This window comes from Sander vitreus, chromosome 5, assembly GCF_031162955.1.
Source record: "Sander vitreus isolate 19-12246 chromosome 5, sanVit1, whole genome shotgun sequence".
Taxonomy (NCBI): domain Eukaryota; kingdom Metazoa; phylum Chordata; class Actinopteri; order Perciformes; family Percidae; genus Sander; species Sander vitreus.
The window spans coordinates 3,062,501-3,084,396 of NC_135859.1; positions in this window are offsets into that span (position 1 = coordinate 3,062,501).

Genomic DNA, 21,896 nt, shown 5'->3' on the forward strand with positions numbered 1-21,896 from the left:
TTGCTCCTGTGCTGACGGAAATTCCACCGGATGTCCTTTTCGGCCGCATGTTCGTTACCTTCCTCTTTCTTTGTGTTGTCGTTCTAAACTCTGGTCGATTTATGAGGACTATGGTACGGTGGCCGACAGGGGCAAACGCCCTGCAACTTAAGAAAACACACACAAATAGACAAAACACAAGGAGGGCATGAGACGGGAGCATAGACTGTATATTATTAATATGTTATGTTATTAATAATAATAATAATAATATGAATTTAATATACATACCCGACTCTAATAAAGAGGCAGAGCCCTCTCTCCCCGTGGGGTTGAAAATCCAGCTGTTCCACTAGCTGCTCCCTCTAGAGGTCTGGAGAACTTCCGTTGTGTAATCTGGATGCTGCGTTTTTTTGTTGCATTTGTTTTCAGGGTTTGTGTGCTTTTCTTTTTGCATTGTTTCATATTTGCAGCGCGTTTATGTATTTGGTTGTGTTTTGTCTATTTGGGTGTGTTTTCTTATGTTGCAGGGCGTTTGCCCCTGTCGGCCACCGTACTATGGTTAACTGCTCCTCAGATCTCTGCAGGGTAAATCCAGACAGCTAGCTGACTATCTGTCCAATCTGAAAACAAGTTCCTTCCCGAGGCTATTTAGCAGAGGCACTGATGATCCATCCGGCATTTAGCACCCCCCAAGATGATTGTGATTGGTTTAAAGACATGCCAATAAACCAGAGCATGTTTTTTCTCCCATCCTGGAATGCTGTGTGGACTAGCCAGACCCTCCTCCGCAGCGCCGTGGAGGAAGGTCTGGCAATGCGAGACTAGTCCAAAGGTTACAGCATCACCTAGTGAAGTGGATATTTATGTAGTTTTACTAAAATGTTGAACTGGTCCTTTAAAAAGAGTGACTGCAATGAGTTGCCCTCCTTGTTTCCCGTTGTGTCTGTCTCTCCTTCGGCTCCATTATTTTTTCAACCACAGGATGCATCTTCTGGTTTCTGCCAAGGGAACATTGCTGTCATCGAGAGAGAAGAGGACTCCTGCTGCTGCTGCTGCTGCTGCTATTCCCACACTAAAATCTGGCTCCGAAACACAGCACAAACTTGTGATATGCTTATGATTAAGACGAAACGTAAAAAAAAGGACGAGTTGTGCATGAAAAAATAATCTATTTGCAGCTTTCAAAGCTTAAAAAGATCGATCTGCCAAATTGCTGTTCTAATAGTAATTGGCTTGCTAGCGGCAGAGTCTGTCCAGCAAACGACACGATGACACCAACTGGCACTTCGGTTGACCTCTTCACATGAAAGATAAATACACAGAGAATTGAATGTACCCTACACCCCATTTAACACTACCGAGGCTTAAAAAATGTAACCACGCATGAGAATATTTGATTCTGCGGGGAGCGCTGGGCAGTGGAGGTGATGCTGAGATCAGTCTTTGGCATGCTGTGGCCCTCCGGGTCGATCAGAGTTTAGCCAAGCAACACAGGAGCAGGAGAGCCCAGAACGGGATACGGTCCTCCCCTGAAAAACACCAACATCAGTCGTTTGTTCAAGCAGCAATTACGACTTACATTTAGGTTTATAGTGATGCCGCCCTCTAGCGGCTGTAGTAATTATGACGGGAGCAAAGCAGGAAGTAAGGGGCCAAACATAAGATTGCCAAATGTCCGTGTAAGGAGGGAGGCCGGGATTTGAGTTAACCGCCAGTTTTTTTTTAACTTTACAGAACAAACGGAGCTAAATCACATTCTGCATCACGTGTACAACCACAAGTGAAGTAGTGTCTGATTTTAACCCAAACCACGATCCTTTTCTAAACTTAACTAATTAGTGTTGGTGCCTAAACTTAACCAAGTAGTTTTTGCCAGGGGCAGAGCCAGACGTTGTCAACGTTCGGGGCTCAGCCAAAACCTAGGGGGAGTCCGTGGGCACGCTTCATTTACGGCAACTATTTGCACTATTTCAAGCCAACAAATCTGTACATCGTTTGGGAAAAACATGATTGTTGGAAAAAGTATCATCCTGGAGAGCCTTTTGTATCCAATTGTTCACTTCATCATTCTGAAACTATAACACAACACAACAAATGCTGAGGATGACTCATTTTCACTCCTGCAACATAAAAAGAGGCAAAAGTTGTCTGATGTTACTATTTTTAAGTTACATAATGTAGGTGGGATAGAATTTGGGAGTAGGCTAAACAACATTACTAATCTTGAAACCTACTTTTAGTAGAGTTCACAGAATGAATGGCAACATTTCCCCAGTAACTTCTGTTCCATAGATTTGCCGATCCAGTCAGAGAGAAATGCAACAAAGTTGAAGTTATTTGATCCCTAAAACATTCAGGGCTTTTTTCTTTTTTTTTTTTTTTACTTTATTTGTGAAGACACTGTGTAACAAAAAGGTGACATATAGAGTAAACAATACACACACATAGACAGACATAATTACAGACATTCACAGACAATATATACAGCAGTTATGTTACTGTAAATGTTGGTGTAATTGAAGATTGAATGTACAAATGGGCATGGCATGTCAAATATAGGGTAGTCTCACTTTGCCAGACCCTCCTCCAAAGCGCGCTGGAGGAGAGTCTGGCTACTCCACATAGCATTCAGAGATGGGAGGAAAACGTGCTCTGGTTTAATGGCATTTCTTTAAACCAATCAGAATTGTCATGGCCGGTGCTAAACTCCGCACAGAGCCGCTGCAAACCGTCATGCCATGCAGAGGTCTGAGGAGCAGTCAACAATAGTCCTCATGAATCCAACAAATTTAAAATTCCAACGCAAAAAAAGCGGAAGGAAACGGAAAAAACATGCATCCGGCGGAATTTCCTGCGGCACCGGAGCAAAGTGGAACACGAAGGATATAGACTATATATAGGTTAAATGTGTGTATGGATGGTGTATGGATGTATTAATGTTTGGATGACTGGCATGGTGCAGGTACATGGTACGTTTTGGTGAACCGTAGTAGGGTGGAATATAGTCTTGCATTGCCAGACCTTCCTCCACAGCGCTGCGAAGGAAGGTCTGGCGAGTCCACACAGCATTCTGGGATGGGAGAGGAACGTGCTCTGGTTTATTGGCATTTCTTTAAATCAATCACAATCCTCTTGGGCGGAGCTAAGCACCGAGCGGATCCACAGTGCCGCTGCAAAACAGCCTCGGGAAGGACCTTCTTTTGGTGGAACGTGTACGTTCAACGGTTGTTTTAGTCGCGCAGAAACAGAAAAGTCAGATTGGACAGATAGTCTAGCTAGCTGTCTGGATTTACCCTGCAGAGATCTGAGGAGCAGTTAACCATAGTCCTCATGAATGAATGGGTAGGAATAAACGACCAATACCGTTCTGTGGTTTGGAGGACTTGTTGCGGAATGTTCTGCACACAGGGGTTTTCTCAGGCAAGTTGAGGGCATGGATGATCTCCATCTACAGCCAGTGGAGGGCCTGGCACTGGTGGGAGTGGTGCTGGTGTTAGCGGGGGCCCTGGCTCTGGGAATGAGGTCATGGCACAAGGACTCCAGCGTTCCCCCTGGGCTCTGTCGGGCCCTGAGGCTCCCTCACATCTGTGTGCTGTCTGACCCAGCGGCAGGCAGCTGCTCCCTCTCATTATAGCCCCTAATGGATGGATCCGTTTCCCTCTGACCTCATCCTGCCTCCACAACAACATCCCTCCATCGCTCCGTCCTGATACCCCTTCGTCCACATGCACAGACCCCCTTTTCTTCCACGTCTGAAGCGCTGAGCTGGCACAACTTAGCCTGCAGTGGAAACCAGGCTTTAGATCACAGCCCACAAATGACAGAGTCATTATTTATACAGTGTATCAGTAAAACACTTATTGGGCACCTATATGTAAGTACAAGGAAGGAAGACAAGATGTAAGGTATGAGGGGGTTCACAACTTTGTTCGAGAAATATAAATAAATTATTTTCTATTGATAGCCTATAGTGTTTTATAGTTTTGATGTTTGTGTACAGTGGTTATCTGTGTTGCTGGGGAACAAAACACAAAGGTCTGGGAAGAAGAGTGTGCTTTTACAGCTGTAGCAGTTATGTTTATGTTTTAAAAAGAATGATTGAATGCTGGTGAAATGTCACGTAGTTATGGCAGCCAATGTAGGATCCATATGATAACGACATCTGATAAAGTAGAAACTAGATTAGCTTTTTAAAATGTTTATTGGACAAAATAGTGTTTTATAAAGAATAGTGTAGTGAGTTATTCAATAAAAAAAACATGCATCAGGAATGGCTGTGAGTGTTTTCACCTATAGTGGCTGGTTGTGCGTGCGTGCGTGTGTGTGTGTGTGTGTGTGTGTGTTTGTGTGTGTGTGTGTGTTTGTGTCGTCTGTGTGTGAGCATCAGTGTGTAGCATTTATCTTGTGTCCAGTCCATTGAAAGGGGAAAGAAAAGGCTGGAGAAGAAAAAAAGGAGCTGTGTTCTGTGTTCCCTTCAGAGCTCTCCACCTGTGTTTGCCACTAAGTAAACAGGAGCTGTTGTCACGAGTGGAAGACAGCTTGCGGTTTGCTCTTTGGAATTGAATTTCAAGTCCTCTTTTGATTTCGCCACCGAAGGCAAAGCGAGCTATCAACACGCTCCCCCCCCATCGCGGCTTCTCCCAAGGCGTGATGGATAGAATCAGTAATGCCTTGGTCTACCCCAGATATTTGTCTTTATCTTTAGCACAGGCCCGCTGCGTTTGAAGCGCTGTATGAGAGGCAGGCTCGAACAATTTTATAGGCAGGGAGTCTTTTTTTTTTTATTTCAATTTTTTTTTAAGCGAGCTCATCTCCTCTCATCTCAGACTTGCCAAGATGCAGATTGAGGAATTGCTCTTTTATCGCACAGCTTCTGTGTTCATTACCGAGCGGATCACTCCCATTGGTTAGCCGCAGCACAGCAGAACTGTCAATCAACGAGTGCATCTGGTCAGGCATGCCTGGTGATCAATGGCTTGAGGTGTAGACCAAGAAAGGAGAAAAAACGGAGATGAAGAAAGAAGCAGAGGCTTGAAAGACAGAGAGAAAGTGAATTGGAGTCCATGATAATCTCTGCAGATGGAGGGAAGCAAGAAAAAAAAAGAAAAAGAGGGGAGGTATTATGGGCCCTGTGATGATCCATGGGAGATCATAAATGCATTTTAGTCATGCAATTCCTGGGATACTTGAGGGTGTGCGGCCGATAGGGGCGTGGGGCAGACAGACAGACAGAAAAAGTCCAAAATAAAAATGCGGCAGCAAAACATTTGGTTGCCGGGCAACAGGGCTTCAAGCAACGGTAGTATTGAGTTATGAAGAATGGTGGTGCATGACTCGACTTCCCCGATCTGGTTTCAGGACGGTGTCAGGGCAGGGAGGCGGGGGGGTGGGGTAGGGGGGGAAGACAGAGAGAGAAATGTCTCCACCTGTCCTGATTTGTCAGGGCCGCTGAACAATGACTCTGGCCGCTACAGACTTTGTCTCTCGGGGCCCGACCCTGGCTTACCAACAGGGGCTAAGGTTTAGGGGTCTCTTGTTAGTTTTGGGGTCCATCCAAGTCGGTTACACAGCATGTAATCTAAAGATGAGCTCATTATGTTGTCTTATCACATGTCTGTGAGGTGGCTCATAGGCTGAGATGCTTGGGACAGAACGCTGGGAAAGAGAAGACATGTGAGTGGTGGAAGCAGTACTCAGATTACTTAGTACTAAAACTCCTATAAAAGTCTTGCATTCAAAATCCTATTTAAGTAAAAGTACAGAAGTACAATCAGCTAAATGTAAATGATTCATAGCAAAAGCGCTTGTTCTGCAGAAAAATAACCCCAAAGTGTTATTTTACTGGTATATTATTAGATTGTTTATACTAATAGCATTTTACTGTAGCTGGTTGAAGAGGAGCTGGTTTTAACTATTTCATAAACAGTTAGGTATTTTAGTCCAGTGGTTCCCAACCTGTCACTCGGGCCCTTCCAAAGGGTCACGTGAGACAATTGATGGGCCAGACAACAGAAAACACAAAATTCTGCTACACAAATTCATATTCATTTTGTGGACTTTTTGGACAGCTATTTTCAGTGTTATCTTATATTTCACTCTTCTTTATTTGTTCCTTTCTCCTGCTCAGTATTGTGTGTGTGTGTGTGTGTGTGTGTATGTGTGTGTGTGTGTGTGTGTGTGTGTGTGTGTGTGTGTGTGTGTGTGTGTGTGTGTGTGTGTGTGTGTGTGTGTGTGTGTGTGTGTGTGTGTGTGTGTGTGTGTGTGTGTGTGTGTATTAATGCATTCTATGATATCGTACGGAAACTTATGCACAACAATTCGTATGATCCATCCATCCATCCATCTTCGTCCGCTTATCCGGTATCGGGTCGCGGGGGTAGCAGTTCCAGCAGGGGACCCCAAACTTCCCTTTCCCGGGCCACATTAACCAGCTCCGACTGGGGGATCCCGAGGTGTTCCCAGGCCAGGTTGGAGATATAATCCTCCACCTAGTCCTGGGTCTTCCCTGAGACCTCCTCCCAGCTGGACGTGCCTGGAACACCTCCCTAGGGAGGCGCCCAGGGGGCATCCTTAAAAGATGCCCGAACCACCTCAACTGGCTCCTTTCGACGCGAAGGAGCAGCGGCTCTACTCCGAGCTCCTCACGGATGACTGAGCTTCTCACCCTATCTCTAAGGGAGACGCCAGCTACCCTCCTGAGGAAACCCATTTCGGCCGCTTGTACCCTGGATCTCGTTCTTTCGGTCATGACGCAGCCTTCATGACCATAGGTGAGGATTAAGGAGTTCCTCAAAGTGCTCCATCCACCGATGTGCTTTGAGTTATGTTTTCTCTCGTTTGGTGCGTGTGTCTCTCAATTATTGGCTGTGTCACAGGTGATACCCAATCAGCAGAGACGTGTCTGTAAACTTGTGGTAATAAAAAGGCAGAGCACTCAATGCACCCCTGTTTCAATTTAAAAAATCGTGTTGCTACGTTTTTTCGGGGCTGAACATGGCCCAGGGTCAAAGTCTTGTGTTTCCCCTTAACTTCTTCCAGGAAACGAACTCCGCCCCCGCTTAAAAGACCTGTGTTTTGGAACCCATCCAACACCCCGATCTCCTGCCTATGCACATTTCTGTGGCCTTTTACAGCAGCTGTCAATATGGGGCTTACATTAATAAACACATGGAATACACACGCTTTACAGTGCATTACCTTTCGTAGCTATATGTACAAAGAGTTCATGAGAACAGCCTGGTGTATATATGTGGCCCGCAGAGCTGCATCTGTCTGTCAGTCAATTTGTCAAACCCGCCGGCCCCCTATCACACAGGCAGACATCAGACAAGGACAAGTGTAATCCGTATAGTTTCAACAGTTCATCCCCTCCAACCCCGTGTCACTGGGAGCATCGTCTTCCAACTCCCATCAACCCCTGTTCCACTCACTTACACTTCATTGGATATTAAAAGATTTCATTTTACATCAGCTATTCCATCATTTCAAATATCCCCTCAGCCAAGTCTGAGCTACATTATCAGATACTGTGGAGTGCTCACACTCCACAAGCCTTCACTGTGGCTGCTGCGGTCAGAGCCTAAGGCCATCTGGTTTAAACCAGGTAACAGCACTGGAGGCAGGGAGCCGGCTGAGGATCCCTCGGATGTAAAGCTGAATACCACTTCCTCAGCGAGCTGTCCAAATAAGAGGTTGAGCCCTCAAAACACAGTGTACACTCTTATGCTGATTACAGTGAACATGCATACCAGATGGGAAGCACACATGTTGTACTGTACCGTGCAGTGAGTCTGCTTGGTATTTTTACAAATTCTAAGCATGGCATTTAGCTTGCAACATGTACTTTTTGCTTCCGCTAACCCTAACCCTAACCCTAAATGACAGTGTCTCAGAGAGCAACACAGAGCAAGAACCAAATGTTTGCTGCTTGTTGGTATGTTGCTCAACACTGCTAAACAATTATAAGAATGAGGTTTGATTGACACAGAGCAACAACATGTATTGTTGTCCCCCCCTTTTTTTAGTATGTTAGTCTGATTGTGTGTATGGTTAGCCAGTGTTTTATGTAACACTGGGCGTGTAACCTGTTTATTTCTTCATTTTTATTTCGAACAAAAAATAACAATAAAATAAAATATAAAAACACAATACTGTAAGTGTGTAGCAACACACCAAAAGGAAAAACAATATGTATGAAGTGTTACAATTAATATCTATCTGTTCAATCTGTCCGAAAAGGAGTGGGACATAGCCGAAGCTTCAATTGAAACATAAAATAAAATGATTGAAAGAATGAAAGAATGATATTTGCTCTGTCTCTCTGTGTGTTTGTGTGTGTGTGTGTGTGTGTGTGTGTGTGTGTGTGTTTGCTTGCTTAAATGTGTATGTTAACTTATGTATATAGTGTAACTGGGTGTAAAGCTAGTGATTGTATATGTGCGTCAATCAATCAATCAACACATTTTTTATTTGTCACATAAAATAGTGCAAGGGACTATTCAAGTGAAATGTGAACATATTCAGCAACTGCAGCTTATTTATCACATGAAATGTTTTCAGAAACAAATTTCGGTGAACTTTTTCCTTATATAAGAGAAAGTTTTGGGCCGCCATGTTGGTCTGTTTTGAAATCCGGGAGCAGACAGCCCCACGTGAAGTGTTCGTCCAATCAGGTGCAGCCATGGTGGTTGTAGGAGGGTTTCTTTGCATGTCAGTGGCCAGTGAAGAGAAACTGATAACTGCTACTTGCAAGTGTGCAATGTTTGTGTCCACTTGAAGCACAACTAATATTTGTAAAATACACAATTCAGCATACATTTTGCGAAGCTGACAGAGAAGCGACTGGAGAAGTAGAAAGCCTTCTAGAGAGAGAGAGAGAGAGAGAGAGAGAGAGAGACAGAAAGACAGATAGCGAGAAAGTCTGTGTATATGTGTGTGTGTGTGTGTGTGTGTGTGTTCTCTTACAATATCAAAATTAAAGGTCAAGGGAAGGATTCAAAGAATATTTGAGGGAAATTACTGATGCAGGGGTGAGAATAATAATTTAATAATAATAATTTTTGTACAGTCCCTAAAAAATATTGTCTCTATGGGTACGTCCTCTGAAGCGTTACATGAATACGTCAGCCGTATGGGCGGAGTTAGCGACACCTTCAGCTGCACGGAAGGCTGCTCTCGTGTATCCTCGCCTTTTGCTCCTCGATGATCCCTCCTCGATGAACGTTCGTCAGGGCAGAAATAAGAGCTTTGAGACGGCCTTCACCGAGGAGTAGGGTTGGGTACCGAAACCCGGTGCTTATACGGCACCGGTGCCTTAACAACCGGTATCTACCAGACCAAATAGTAACGCAAATTTCAGTGCCTCATTTTGGTGCTACTGAAATGCCAGCGCTGTCCTCTGATGCTCCGAAACGGACGTTAGAGGCAACAGAAGCATCGCAGCATGTGACACTAGTTTACATAATACACTTGGCAGCAGGTAACGTTAGCCTACCGTTAGCAGCTGAGACGTAACGTCTGCAGCTGCCGTTGTCGGAAAAACAACACAGACGGTGCGTTCACTTGAAACTCGCCTCGCCAGCCTTGTGGTGAATTCATTATTTTTGTCGTTTACCAGCAATTTACTGGTGAAATAAGTTATTGTTATAAGTTATTGTTAGTACATTTTTAATAAATAATTTAATTTTGACCATATGACCTTAGCAATAAACAAGCCCTTCTTTAATGTCGCCAACTGTCGTTTTGTGCTCCTTTTTTCTTTTTTAAATATATACATATTTTTTTTTAAATCTTTTTTAAAGGCACGGCGGTTCAGGCACTGTTTAGGCACCGGCACCGTTCTAAAAGTATTGTTTTAGCACCAGTATCGTAAAAAACCCAAACGATACCCAACCCTACCGAGGAGGGACAGAACAACTTTCGGTTCAGCCGAGGACCGAGGAGTCAAGGAGCTGTCAAATAAGAGTGATGAGATTCAGCCTATATGTTACGTGTCCCTTTTCTGTTTCTTTCGCATGTGACATTCAATCACAGTGTGCACTCAGGCCGCATGGCATGCAGGAGACAGTTTCATATTGAAAATAAGGTTTGGTGAAAAGTCCCAGTTCCTTCCTTCTCGGAGTTTGTGGGTGTCTGGTCGATGTCAGTGTTATGCCGACTCCACACTCGCTGTGCTGACAGCATGGGGCCTTGTCTGATAAGACAAGCCTGCTGCTCGCCTGGGCGGCCCTGTGCAGCTCCCCTGACACCTGCTGCAGCTCGCACTCTGGGAAAGATAGTGTCAAAAGCCTGACATAGATGTTATCTGACCAACATTTCCTGCTATAAATGCAGAAATGTTTTGTGGCATGGAGCCACCTGAGCTGTGCTTATGAGTGAAAGCTGATTTACAGTGTGTCAATTAGGGCTGCACAATATATTGTTTTTTTATCTCCATCATGATATCAACTGGCGCAATAAACACAGTGCGAAAGGTTGCGACATATCACGAAAGACAGATTTTTTGTGTTAGTTGAAAGATAATATCTGTAGAAAACTGCACTTTATAGTACTTCAGAAATACTGAAAGGAGCAGAAATGCAGAACTGAGTACACTTTAATATCTGTTTATTTATCGTTATTTATTGTATAAGATAATGTCAATATATTCAATAACGTTATCGCATATTTTCCTCATATCGTGGAGCCCTAATGTCAATGCAGCTTTGAAACTGCGTCTTTCAAAGGTAAAATTAATTATAAAATATTAATATTATGAAATCAAAAGGACCACCGGATGTTCATAATACATTCACTTTATTATTTGCCCCGATAACAATAGCAATGTCTTGAATAACTCCCTGAGTCTCATCATTTGTTCCTATATCTGTCTCACAGAAGCATCACATTTCAGTTCCCTTCTCAAGTTCTTCGCTATCAGGGCTTCATCTTGAAAGACTACCTGTCAAAAGCCTCAATTTCATCCATGACTGACTTTGTCAACTCGCAGTAAGAAGACAGATTAATCTACTGTTTATTTAGCTTGCCAGGACAATCTGTCTCTGGCTCAGCAGAGAGTGATATTGGATCCTGCCTGTCGTACATGCCAGTAATGTCACACTGAAACTTACTTGTCAGGTACCTTTGTGTCCATTCATTCCCGAGTGACTAAAGTGACTGGTAGAAGAAGCTTCAACACCTTGTTTAGCAACATTACAAGTAGTCAAACGGGTCCAGGGTCAAAGGCACAGGATACAGACAAATGAAAGAAATGCTGAGAATATTCATGAACAGAACAGAAAAGTATTGATAAAGAAGTGTTAAACCCTATAACACCAAACGTCCACTGTACTTCACTGCACCCATAAATTATATATTTTATAGTTTTTACAGTTTTTTAACATGTAAATATCATCACTGTCAATATGAATGTATATATATTAGGGCTGTCAAACGATTAATTAATCGTGATTAATCGCTGAATTTCTATAGTTAATTGCGATTAATCGCATATTTTATCACATGATTAAAATTCTATTATTTTGTTTTTAAGTACATATTAACAATCAAAAGCAATTCTTACCAGTGTATCTTGATTGGGAATCAAATGAATGCAAAGAAAGTTACTTTATGAATTTGATTTTAAGATTTGTAATTATTTATTTACTGTAAACAAAAGAAAAATGTGTGAATCTGTCATTATTGCACAATTCCTCCAAGTACCTAACTAAAAAACTAAAAATCCCTATCCTTACTAAAGTCAATATAGTGTTACATATAATATATAACATACAATGTTACATACATTTAAAACAAGACATATATTGCAAGTTGTGTACATGTTTCGTAAATTAGTGTCAAATAGAAAAACATCACATTCCAATAACTATAGTCCATCATAGTTAAATTACATGCAGTTTAGTTATTGTGTTTTCTAAGTAGTCTTGTAAAACTGGCCTTACTGGGTGCCTTCACTATGACAGCTGGCAAGCTATTTCACATTGTGATGGCTCTAAAAGTTAAAGACCTGCACACTGCATCAGTCCGGGGTTTTTGCTTACTTTAATAATCCCATATTTATTCCATCACCCATTTGTCTACAAATGTCATTGAGTTGTTTTGTTTCATACATATACTTTTTGACAAATGTTTATATCCTTACCTAGTAGGCAATGTTCATGTTTACCATGTTCATCTTTGCAATCCTTGTTTTTAGCTGTTATGTCTATTACATAACCATGTACATTTAGAGTAATAAAAAACAGAGGCAAATTCCTTGTCTGTGGTTTCTACTTGGCCAATAGATTCTTATTCAGAGTTTTTCGCTGCTTCTCCTTACCTCTTACCTTCAGTTACCCAGCTTTGGAAAAGTCGCTTTCAAAATGTAATCCAATACAAATGAATATTATTGCTTCCGAATGTTGTTAAGATAATCCACTTGATCACAATTTGAAAGCAAACCTGTATTACACGGCTTTGTTTAATATGCAATTCTGATTGGTCAATGCCGACATTCTACAGTCTGGTATTTCTGAATAGCAGACCACTGCTATTAAAACAATTCTGATCATAGACATGGAGCATACTGGAGGACCACTTTTAAAAATTAATAAAATTAATATATTTTGTGTCCAATTATTGATTTCTTTGGTAAGTACCTGTGTAATAGGGGGCATAACTCTAAATGATCCGTTACTTGATACTTTTATTGAATCCTTAACGTTCCAAAATTTGAAAATGTAATTTTCATCATCAAGATTATAATGTCTTTATTAGCAATGTGTCTTTGAAGACATTTAAAGGAGCACTGCACCAGTTTTACACATAAAGATCAATTTACTCTGCATTGATCTGAGGGAATAACCCTGATGATGTCATTAGGGTTATCATTAGGAGACGTCACAGCTAACAAAAGGCCTGTGCTATAAACTGGGGGTACGTCAGAGTTTACCAAGCAAAAAGTGTGACTGAAAATCCATACTGAGTTGCATTATTGGAATTGTAGGATCTAGTTTTACGGGAGTTTGACCCATACTCTTTTAAAAAGTCCCTCAACTTTATGGAAGTGCAATATTAAAGCGTCTTTAAACCATATTTGTGCTTAAAGTCTCACAATCAGTGTTTGTTCCACTAGCATTTTATCAATCAATCAATCAATCAATCAACAGTTATTTATATAGCTCTTTAAAGTATCCAAAGTGCTTTACAGAAAGTAACAACAGTAAAACATAACATACAGTAAAATCAGAAAGAATAAAAACATACAGTAAATCAGAAAAAGAATACATGAAAGCAGAAAAAAACGAAAAATGTCAAAACGCTACTATGTATTAAAAGCCATTCTAAATAAATAAGTTTTGAGGTAAGATTTAAAACAGCAATGTCTGTTGTAGTGCGGATGTCAGGAGGTAACTGGTTCCAAATTCTCGGTGCCGCGGCTGTGCCTTGACTTTGGGACTTCTAAAACCACTTGATTGGATGACGGCAATGACCTGTTGTTTCAGCCAAGGGTTAAAATCTCAGACATATACGCTGGAGCCAGGCCATTCATTTCCCTAAAAACAAACTTTAAAATCTTAAAATTGATTCTAAAACGCACTGGGAGCCAGTGGAGAGTGTAAAGAACAGGGGTAATGTGTAAGAGATGACCAAAGAAGTGCTCCAAACCACACTTACTGTAAACCTGCTGGGTGTAATTCAGTTCTACACAGCAGCACCTGTAGAAACGCACCTTTAGGGACACATAATAATATGGGGGGTCTGGGGGGTCCTTCTCCATAAAATTGTGTCCATCAAACACTTCATGTCCTGCATTCTGGTGATTTTTTTTCTGCAACAATTTCTTATTTCTCCATCAATTTATTGCACAAATGCCTTTATTTATGTAAAGGAAATTATGATTCTCCTGTATTGTTCAAAAGGTTCTGCATATTGAAAACATCACACGTGTTTCGGGATGCTTTTTTTTTTTTTTTTTAGGAATCATGTACATCTCAATGAGAACGAGACCTTGTAAAAGCCAGAAGCTTTATTTTTTTCGCTCCTGTTGTGTTCTTTAACCCCCAGTGTTGCAAAGTAGACAGAGTTCTTGTCTTCCGTACATGTTTTGAGCCCCCTGAACGGACTGATTTTTATCTCTTTTGGGGAGTGGGTTGTATTTCATATTTTTTCAGGGGCACAGATCTATCTCTTATAAATATTGGGAGGGGGACATACCCCCTGCATCCCCCCGAAATCTACGCCTATGCATGTAAATGCTGCCAGCGGCATGCACTGAGCTGTAAGGAAAACTCCTGTTTTTAAGAACCTGGCCTCAGCTGCCAACATTAACAATGAGCAACGCCATGTTCCCCTAACATTAGCCAAGCACCAGGCCTCCTCACCCCAGTGCACAGGGTTGTCAGAGAGCAGCAGGCTCAGGGTGCTGTCACTTTGAATGACTCCATGAATAGGCCCGGGCCTTTTTAGTGCCCACTGCTTGGCTGTAAGCTGTTTTGACATGGGCCCTAATACCTCTCTTGCACTTGGCCAAAGTGGTTTGGGTTCAGAGCCCTGTTCGTGAGGAGGAAAACTGCCGTGTTTGGCAGCTCGCAGCCTGCAGAGACAAGAGTGGTGCTTTTTCTGCCTGGCTGAGAGGGAATGAGTGTGGCATGTGTCTCACACAGGGCTGGATGGATGTCAGTCACTCACTGCTGCCCATCTCCCATCTCCCCCTCGGACCATCTGTCTGTCTGGCTGTCTGTCTGTCTGGTTCAGTGGTGGAAGTAGTATTCAGATAGTAAAGCTGTCAGAAAAATGAAGGCTGTCAAAATGAACGCGGTAATAACGAGTCAACGCATATTCCTTTTAACGCCGCTAATATTTGTGACACGCAATTAACGCATGCGTGTTGTGTCATTTGGGCCTCAGGCCTCTCTGTAATTTGGGAAATCAGGAAGTGATGCAACACTAACTCCAATTCAAGGGGGTAAGCTTCTCCTCGGAACGCATACCTCCTATGGCGCCATTTTGATGCTAACAAGCCATCACCTTCCATTAGCATTCCATTGACTGCCATTCATTTTGGCGCCACTTTGACAGCGAATAACTTTACATCTGAAGCGTTTAAAGACTCTATTTGTCCGTTGTTTATTTCTAAAGAAACATGACAATGTATAAAAGGCTCTCCGTCTCTGCTAGATTGGGAATGATTGAGATTTCTCTTGGCACAGCTACCAGAAGACTTCCAACTTTCAGACAGGTTGCTCACGTCACATCTACGTCTTCAAGCTCAGTTGGAGGCTTCGCAGTAACGGTCAGTGCTCACCGGAAAAGTGCTTCTAATATCCTTCACTGGTCTCCGTCCAGAGCAATGGGATCTGTTGGTCCATTTTATATATGTCAATGCTCCGATTTGTCACGTATAGATCTTTAATGCGCTTGCATAACTGCAGTGTGAAACCAAAACTTACCGGATCAAATGTATACAATGTAAAAAAAACATGAACTTTGGTTCTTGGCCCATAAAAGCTCAAAAGAAACAAAGCTCCTTGAGCAGAAATGGATTAAGAAAAGGGTCTTTTGATTGGCAAGTTCAAGTTCAAAGCCCTTTTAGATGGTTCTCTCCACAGGACTTAAAGTGGTCATATTATGCTTTTTGGCTTCGGCCTCCACAGGAGGGTCTGGCTAGTCAACACAGCATTCCGGGATAGGAGAAAAACGTGCTCTGGTTTATTGGCATTTCTTTAAACCAATCACAATCGTCTTGGGTGGTGCTAGGCACCGGACGGAGCAATGGCGCCTCTGCAAAAATAGCCTCGGGAAGGAACTTCTTTTGATGGAACGTGTACGTTCAAAAGTAGTTTTAGTCGTGCCACAGAAAACTCAGATTGGACAGATAGTCTAGCTAGCTGTCTGGATTTACCCTGCAGAGATCTGAGGAGCAGTTAACCATAGTCCTCACAAATCCACCAGAGAACGACAACACAAAGAAAGCGGAAGGAAGGTGACAGATATCCGGTGGAATTTCGGGCAGGCACCGGAGCAATCCCGGAAGTGGAACGTCATGGATATCGACTACCACCAGAGTACATTGAGTCTCAAATACCACTTGAGCATTAAAAACTTGAAAAATATCCCTTTTAAAGTAGATTTCGAACAGATACATTTTTTTATATATATATTTGCGATTGATCGCGAGTTAACTATGCGATTAATCACGATTAAATATTTTAATCGATTGACAGCCCTAATATAAATACATGGACCCACCTTACCCCCCCCCGCACACACCCATGACGAACTCCTGAGTGTCCTGAGAGCATGTAGTAAAGTAACTGAACAGGGGGGGCCCTGTTACAACCCTTCAGACATCGTTGATTTTATGCAAGGCTCATTTAATGGTCTTCTAAAAGCAGGAGCTTTAACTTGGCCAATCATAATATTATCTAAGTAGGCCCTAGTACCTCATATTGTGCTTTTGAACAGACATGACTCCAGTTTCTTAACTTTTCCTTTACCTGCAAGCATAAAGGTGTGTGAGCATAAATATGCACAGTCTGATGGAAAATATACATCATTTAAAAAACTAAATGTGGCATTGACAGAGCCCAGGTTATGAGTTTATTCCCGCTAGGTCCTTGGTGAATGAAAATGCATGTACTATAATAAAGTTTGGAGAAACACATTCCCCAGGTAGCATGTGCTGAATATGAAAAGCTGGAAAGTCCTAAACAGCTGGGCAGGTTGAGGCAGCAGTTGAGTACACTGAATCAATAGTACAATAATTTCAAAGTTATACAATAATAGCATTTGGGCAATTTTTTTTCTCATATTTTCATGTCAATGGTAGTCAATGCATATATCAACACATATATTTCCCACTTTAAATCATATTTAAACATATTCATAATTCATATTGTATTTGTAATATACATTATACAGTACATACATACAAATATTGTGCCCTGATTCGTCATTTATGTAAATTGTATCATGTAAAGTTCCAAACTTTGGTACACCTTAAAGATTTACTGGTTGATCTAGTGACATTTCTGGGTAATAATAATAGTAATAATTAATACTTTATTAATCCCACAAGGGAAATTAAAATGTTTTCACCCTGTTGTTAGAATACACATTACACACAGGCCTGAAATACACGCACATGCTCAGTACCTATACACGCACTAATGGAGAGATGTGTGAGTGCAGTTGGGGGTTCGGTGCATTGCACAAGAGCACCTTGGCAGTGAGGTGCCAGTGCCCAGGAGGTGAACTGGCACCTCTCCAGCCACCCAACCCAGCTCCCTACAGACTGAGCTACTTGCCACCCCCTATATTATATATATATATAATATATATATATTCATTTTTTTTAAATCGAGGTGACAGAGTTCTGTTTGAAATGACACATTTAACAGCCACTGGCGGTTACCCAGAAAATCAACAGAAGAACAACTGCTGTACCTCTGTACCTCTACCTTTTGGTTTCGAAATCCAACATCCACTTACTTTTTAGCTCTGGTTTTGGCGTCTACTGACTCATGGCAAATAGAAGTCTTTCTTTGCTGTTTGGTGCTGGGTAGGTAGCGTTGTAGCTAGATAGCTGTGTTTATCAGAGCTTTTTCGTCAAGAACACCTGGAAACAAAGCTGAAAATTAAATTTTAAAAAAAATATACATTGCTCTGGAATAATTTTGGGCGTCACTATACAGAAAACTGAGTTCGTTCTGAACATTTTGATATGAAACACATAGAGATTAGGTTATGTGTAAAAGGAGAATTCAAGAAGATATCTAAAAATGCGCTTAGACCTACTAACTTCATTTTTACTGAACATTCTTAAGAATAGAGCGGAATACTGTATGGTACTGACTACTTATTTTTTAAATCATTTCAATATTTGTTACTGCGACGACCTACTTATAAATGTGCAGAGACCATTATTACCAGTTGATTTTCCCAAGCAAGACAAGACACTGAAGCACAGATTAAGAAATGTTAACTCTTAGGAGAAATGGCTGTGGAACCATGTGCATGTGTTGAGAACGGATGTGCGGTGACTCAAACTGTAAACTCTTATTTAAATATACAAATAATCATAATCTTAAATAAATAAAGGGCACACTGCTAAATCCAGTGATAAATTGGCCTATAAGCCCACTGGAAGCTAACGTAACACAAACAGTGGCGAGCCGTGCCTGCAGATAAGGCCGGTTTGATCCACTGTGTGCTCTGCAGACCAAAGGCCCTGCGATGCTGCCTCTGTTTTGATAAAAGGCAGACCACAATGAGACCACTGCAGTCAGCTACCATAGTGACTTATTCTCTCTGTCAAACGTGCTTCTGATGACTTGCTTGTTTATTTATTGGTCGCTTGTCCCTTTGGAATCTGACATCTGATCTTGAACATACAGTAAACCCTGCGACAAAGCGGGAAAAAGTATCCTCTTTTATCTGGATATCACAGGTGAAGATATATAGACATATATACTCGCAGTATTGATAGGCTTGGAAGTTTAGATGTTATAGAACAGTGTATCCTTTTATACATTTTCATTCTGAACTTCCCAGTAAGCGACTACTGACTGTAATTGTTTGTGTATGTGGTTTACATCTATGTACATGTAGGCAGATGTCTCATGTTTATGTGATTGTGTCTAATTGCACTGAGGTAGAATTCAAATTCCCAGGAAAACTCCTAACTCAGAAAGTTTTTTTTTTTTTTAAACTCACATGCCCAGATTGTCATTATAGGAGCAGCCGTCAAGCAGGAGGTTTTGAAACAGTCTGATTTGAATATTCTTTGTACCTAAACTGAACTGTGCTGACTCACTGCTTCAAACTCAAACACACAAATGATAAGCCAAACATTTTCTCTGCCTTTCCAAGAAAGCAGAAAAAAAGCAGCTCTCCCTCCAGGAGATCAGACGGCTCAGTTATGCATTACTGCCATCTAATGGTCAGGGAGCTGTTAAACATTGCACTTCCACCACAGTGTTTCTGGAACTCTGCCACTTGTTACATAATCCATAGCCCTGTAAAATAACTTTTTCATGCACAAGATGCATATGCCCATATTAGTTTTATATACTACACATTCTTTGCTGTTTGAAAAAAAAAAAAGATGAGGAAAGCCCCAATCCCATTGCTCCACACTGTGCAACAGAGGTGGCCTCTTCCTGAGAACATTTTCTTTCGTGTATGTGTGTGTTCCTCATCTTTTACTGCAAAGACACCTGCCCCAAATTATTGTTTCGTAACAATCCAAATCATGAACTGATTCAACCTTATCTGATCACGCCACTCCACCTCTTTTGTATCTGCGGCTTTAAGGCTTTTAAGTGCTTTTGTGGCTTAATTACATGTATCAAACATCAAATAGTGGCTGCAGCTGGCTCGTGGCTGTGTGTGCAGCGCAATAACTCATAAACATTACATTATCACAAAAGCAAAAAAAGCACAATGGGGTTTGGCAAAGAGTATCGGTTTCACAAGCACTGGTCAAACAGAGCTCCGAATGTAAGAAAATACTGACTGAGTGGCGGCGGGGGAGACAAACACACACTTAAAAGCAGCACGTTGATACACTGTATCCGCTGTCGGAACAATTCACCTGCCGCCATCTCTCAGCGCTGCCATTCATGGCCTCGCCATCTATTTTCTGCCAGTGCAAATTGACATGTCATCACTTCACTATATTGATCAAACTTCAGGTGCAAGGTGGAGGCCCCAGCTAGACACCTAACCTTCTTTTTTTTCTCTCCAAGCATTTTAGAACCTCCTCATTTCTTCAATGATGTGACGCTCTCTGCCTCTTTGGAGTTCAGTGTGGGTAAACACGAAGCTGAAAGCTGCCGCCGGCTCTTTTACAAAACACTACAAAACTTGCTTTAACTGTAGCTAGCTGGCTTTCAGTGCCATACAAACAGAGCTAATGTGATCCAGGCTAACCCCTGTGCCCACGGTGGTCACACTAGTGTTGTCTGCTGACAGCTCCTGTTAAGACTCTATTGTGTGGACATAGCCGCGGAAGACAAGAGGCGAGGTAGTTAAAAGCACAAAAGGGGACATGGGTACACACTCCTTTTCTTTCTCGCTCTCATCACAGCTGGCTTTTCTTCTGGCTGCTGCCCTGTCGATCATCCTCCATGAATGGGGATCCCCGAGCTTCCCCTCAGCCTTCTGAGGACAGAGGGCTGTGGCGAGTCTGGGGGGGCGGAGGCTCACCAAACTCCTGGACTGCCAAAAACAGGTGCAGGCTAAGATATGAGAGGCTCCTAATGGTGCTGACAGATAAGTGGCTCTCAGAGACTCTGGATGGAGCTCAGTGGCTTCCTCAGTCAGTCCAGTCCCGCTCTTTCTCTGGCCGTTTGTCTCAGGCTAACTGCTGGAGCAAAGGTGTTGTGCCTTGTCGCTTTGCACGCGTTCAAAGCGAAGGGAAGAGGAATAGCCATGTATTAAGGATGTATCTATTTCCCTCCTATTATTATTCACCTAACCGAAACTCAGTCAGATCCCACACAAATGGTTGCAAAGACGCATTTACGCAAATTCAAAATGTTTCAACCAAGCGAATAATTTGCATTTTGGAACTTTCTGAACACATGGGATGTGATCACCTGTTGTAATGCAAAGTTCTGCTAACTTGTCTTCTTTAGTTTGTGGAATTCACACCATATTTACTCCATATAAGACACCTCTATGCAATAGAATCTCATAATCAGTTATATATCAAAATAATTCTTCTTTTATCATCAACTCAGTGTAATTAGATACTTTGGCCAGGTTTTAATCGGGTCAACTTGAATGATCCTGTTATCACTTTCATAATTATTACCTCCGCCAAGGAGGTTACCTTTTTGTCTCGTTTTGTCGGTTTTCTCGTTTGTTTGTCTGTCTGTCAGCAGCAGTACTGAAAGACTAACGCTTGGTAGAAGGGTGGAGCATGGGCCAAGGAAGAACCTATTACATATTGGAGAGGATTATAATATATATCATATTATGTTATTATTTATTTTTATATTACACATATATATACATATATATATATATTATAAAGAACAATCAGTAACTATATGTGACAACAGTAACAGATATAGTTATTGTAAGTAAAAACTGAACATGTCGGGCGCCTGGATAGCTCACCTGGTTGAGCGTGCGCCCCATGTACAAAGGCTCAGTCCTGACCGCAGCAGCCGCGGGTTCGGTTCCGACCTATGATCCTTTGCTGCATCGATCATTGCCCCTTTCTCTCACATCTCAAGCTGTCCTATCTAACAAAAGCCTAAAAAAATGCCAAAAACATGATCTTAAATCTTAAACTGAACATGTCATGCAGATGCAATGTACGCATATCAGTAATTATAACTTAAAGGTACATAGACACAAATCAAAAGGTAAACTTGTGACACTTGTGACAGTTATAGTTATAGGTCAGTCCCACGGGGAGTAAACGAACACTTAGAATTAATACTTATATCTTATTGAGCTTTGTTACCATAGAATTTTGAGAACTGTTTATATCATGAAGGATATAACCTTTGTACTTTCTATCAAATTCTGTGGACCAAAATGTTTCATGGCATGTTTTTTGGAGACTTAATCAGCCTTTCCATATTAAAAAATGCTAAAGGTGACTGAGGCCACAGAGACAAAGGCCTTTATGAGGGGAGTGGAAGCCCTGTGTGCCAGGGATGACAGATGCCGAGACGTGATTGGCCTGTTCCTGCACGGATGGGATTCGCTGTCAACAGGTCCCAATTAGTCCAATCAGAGTGGAAGGAAATGGCACAGAAAGGATACTTTGTTAGTGCCACTGTTTGTGAAGCTGGAGGCAAAAACAAAACACAATCGCTACTTCTTTCTTCCCACCCCACTGGGCTGTTCCAGATTCTATGGGGGCAAATTAACTCAGGATTTTAGACTCGTTGTAGTGTCGCTTTGTTGACACATGC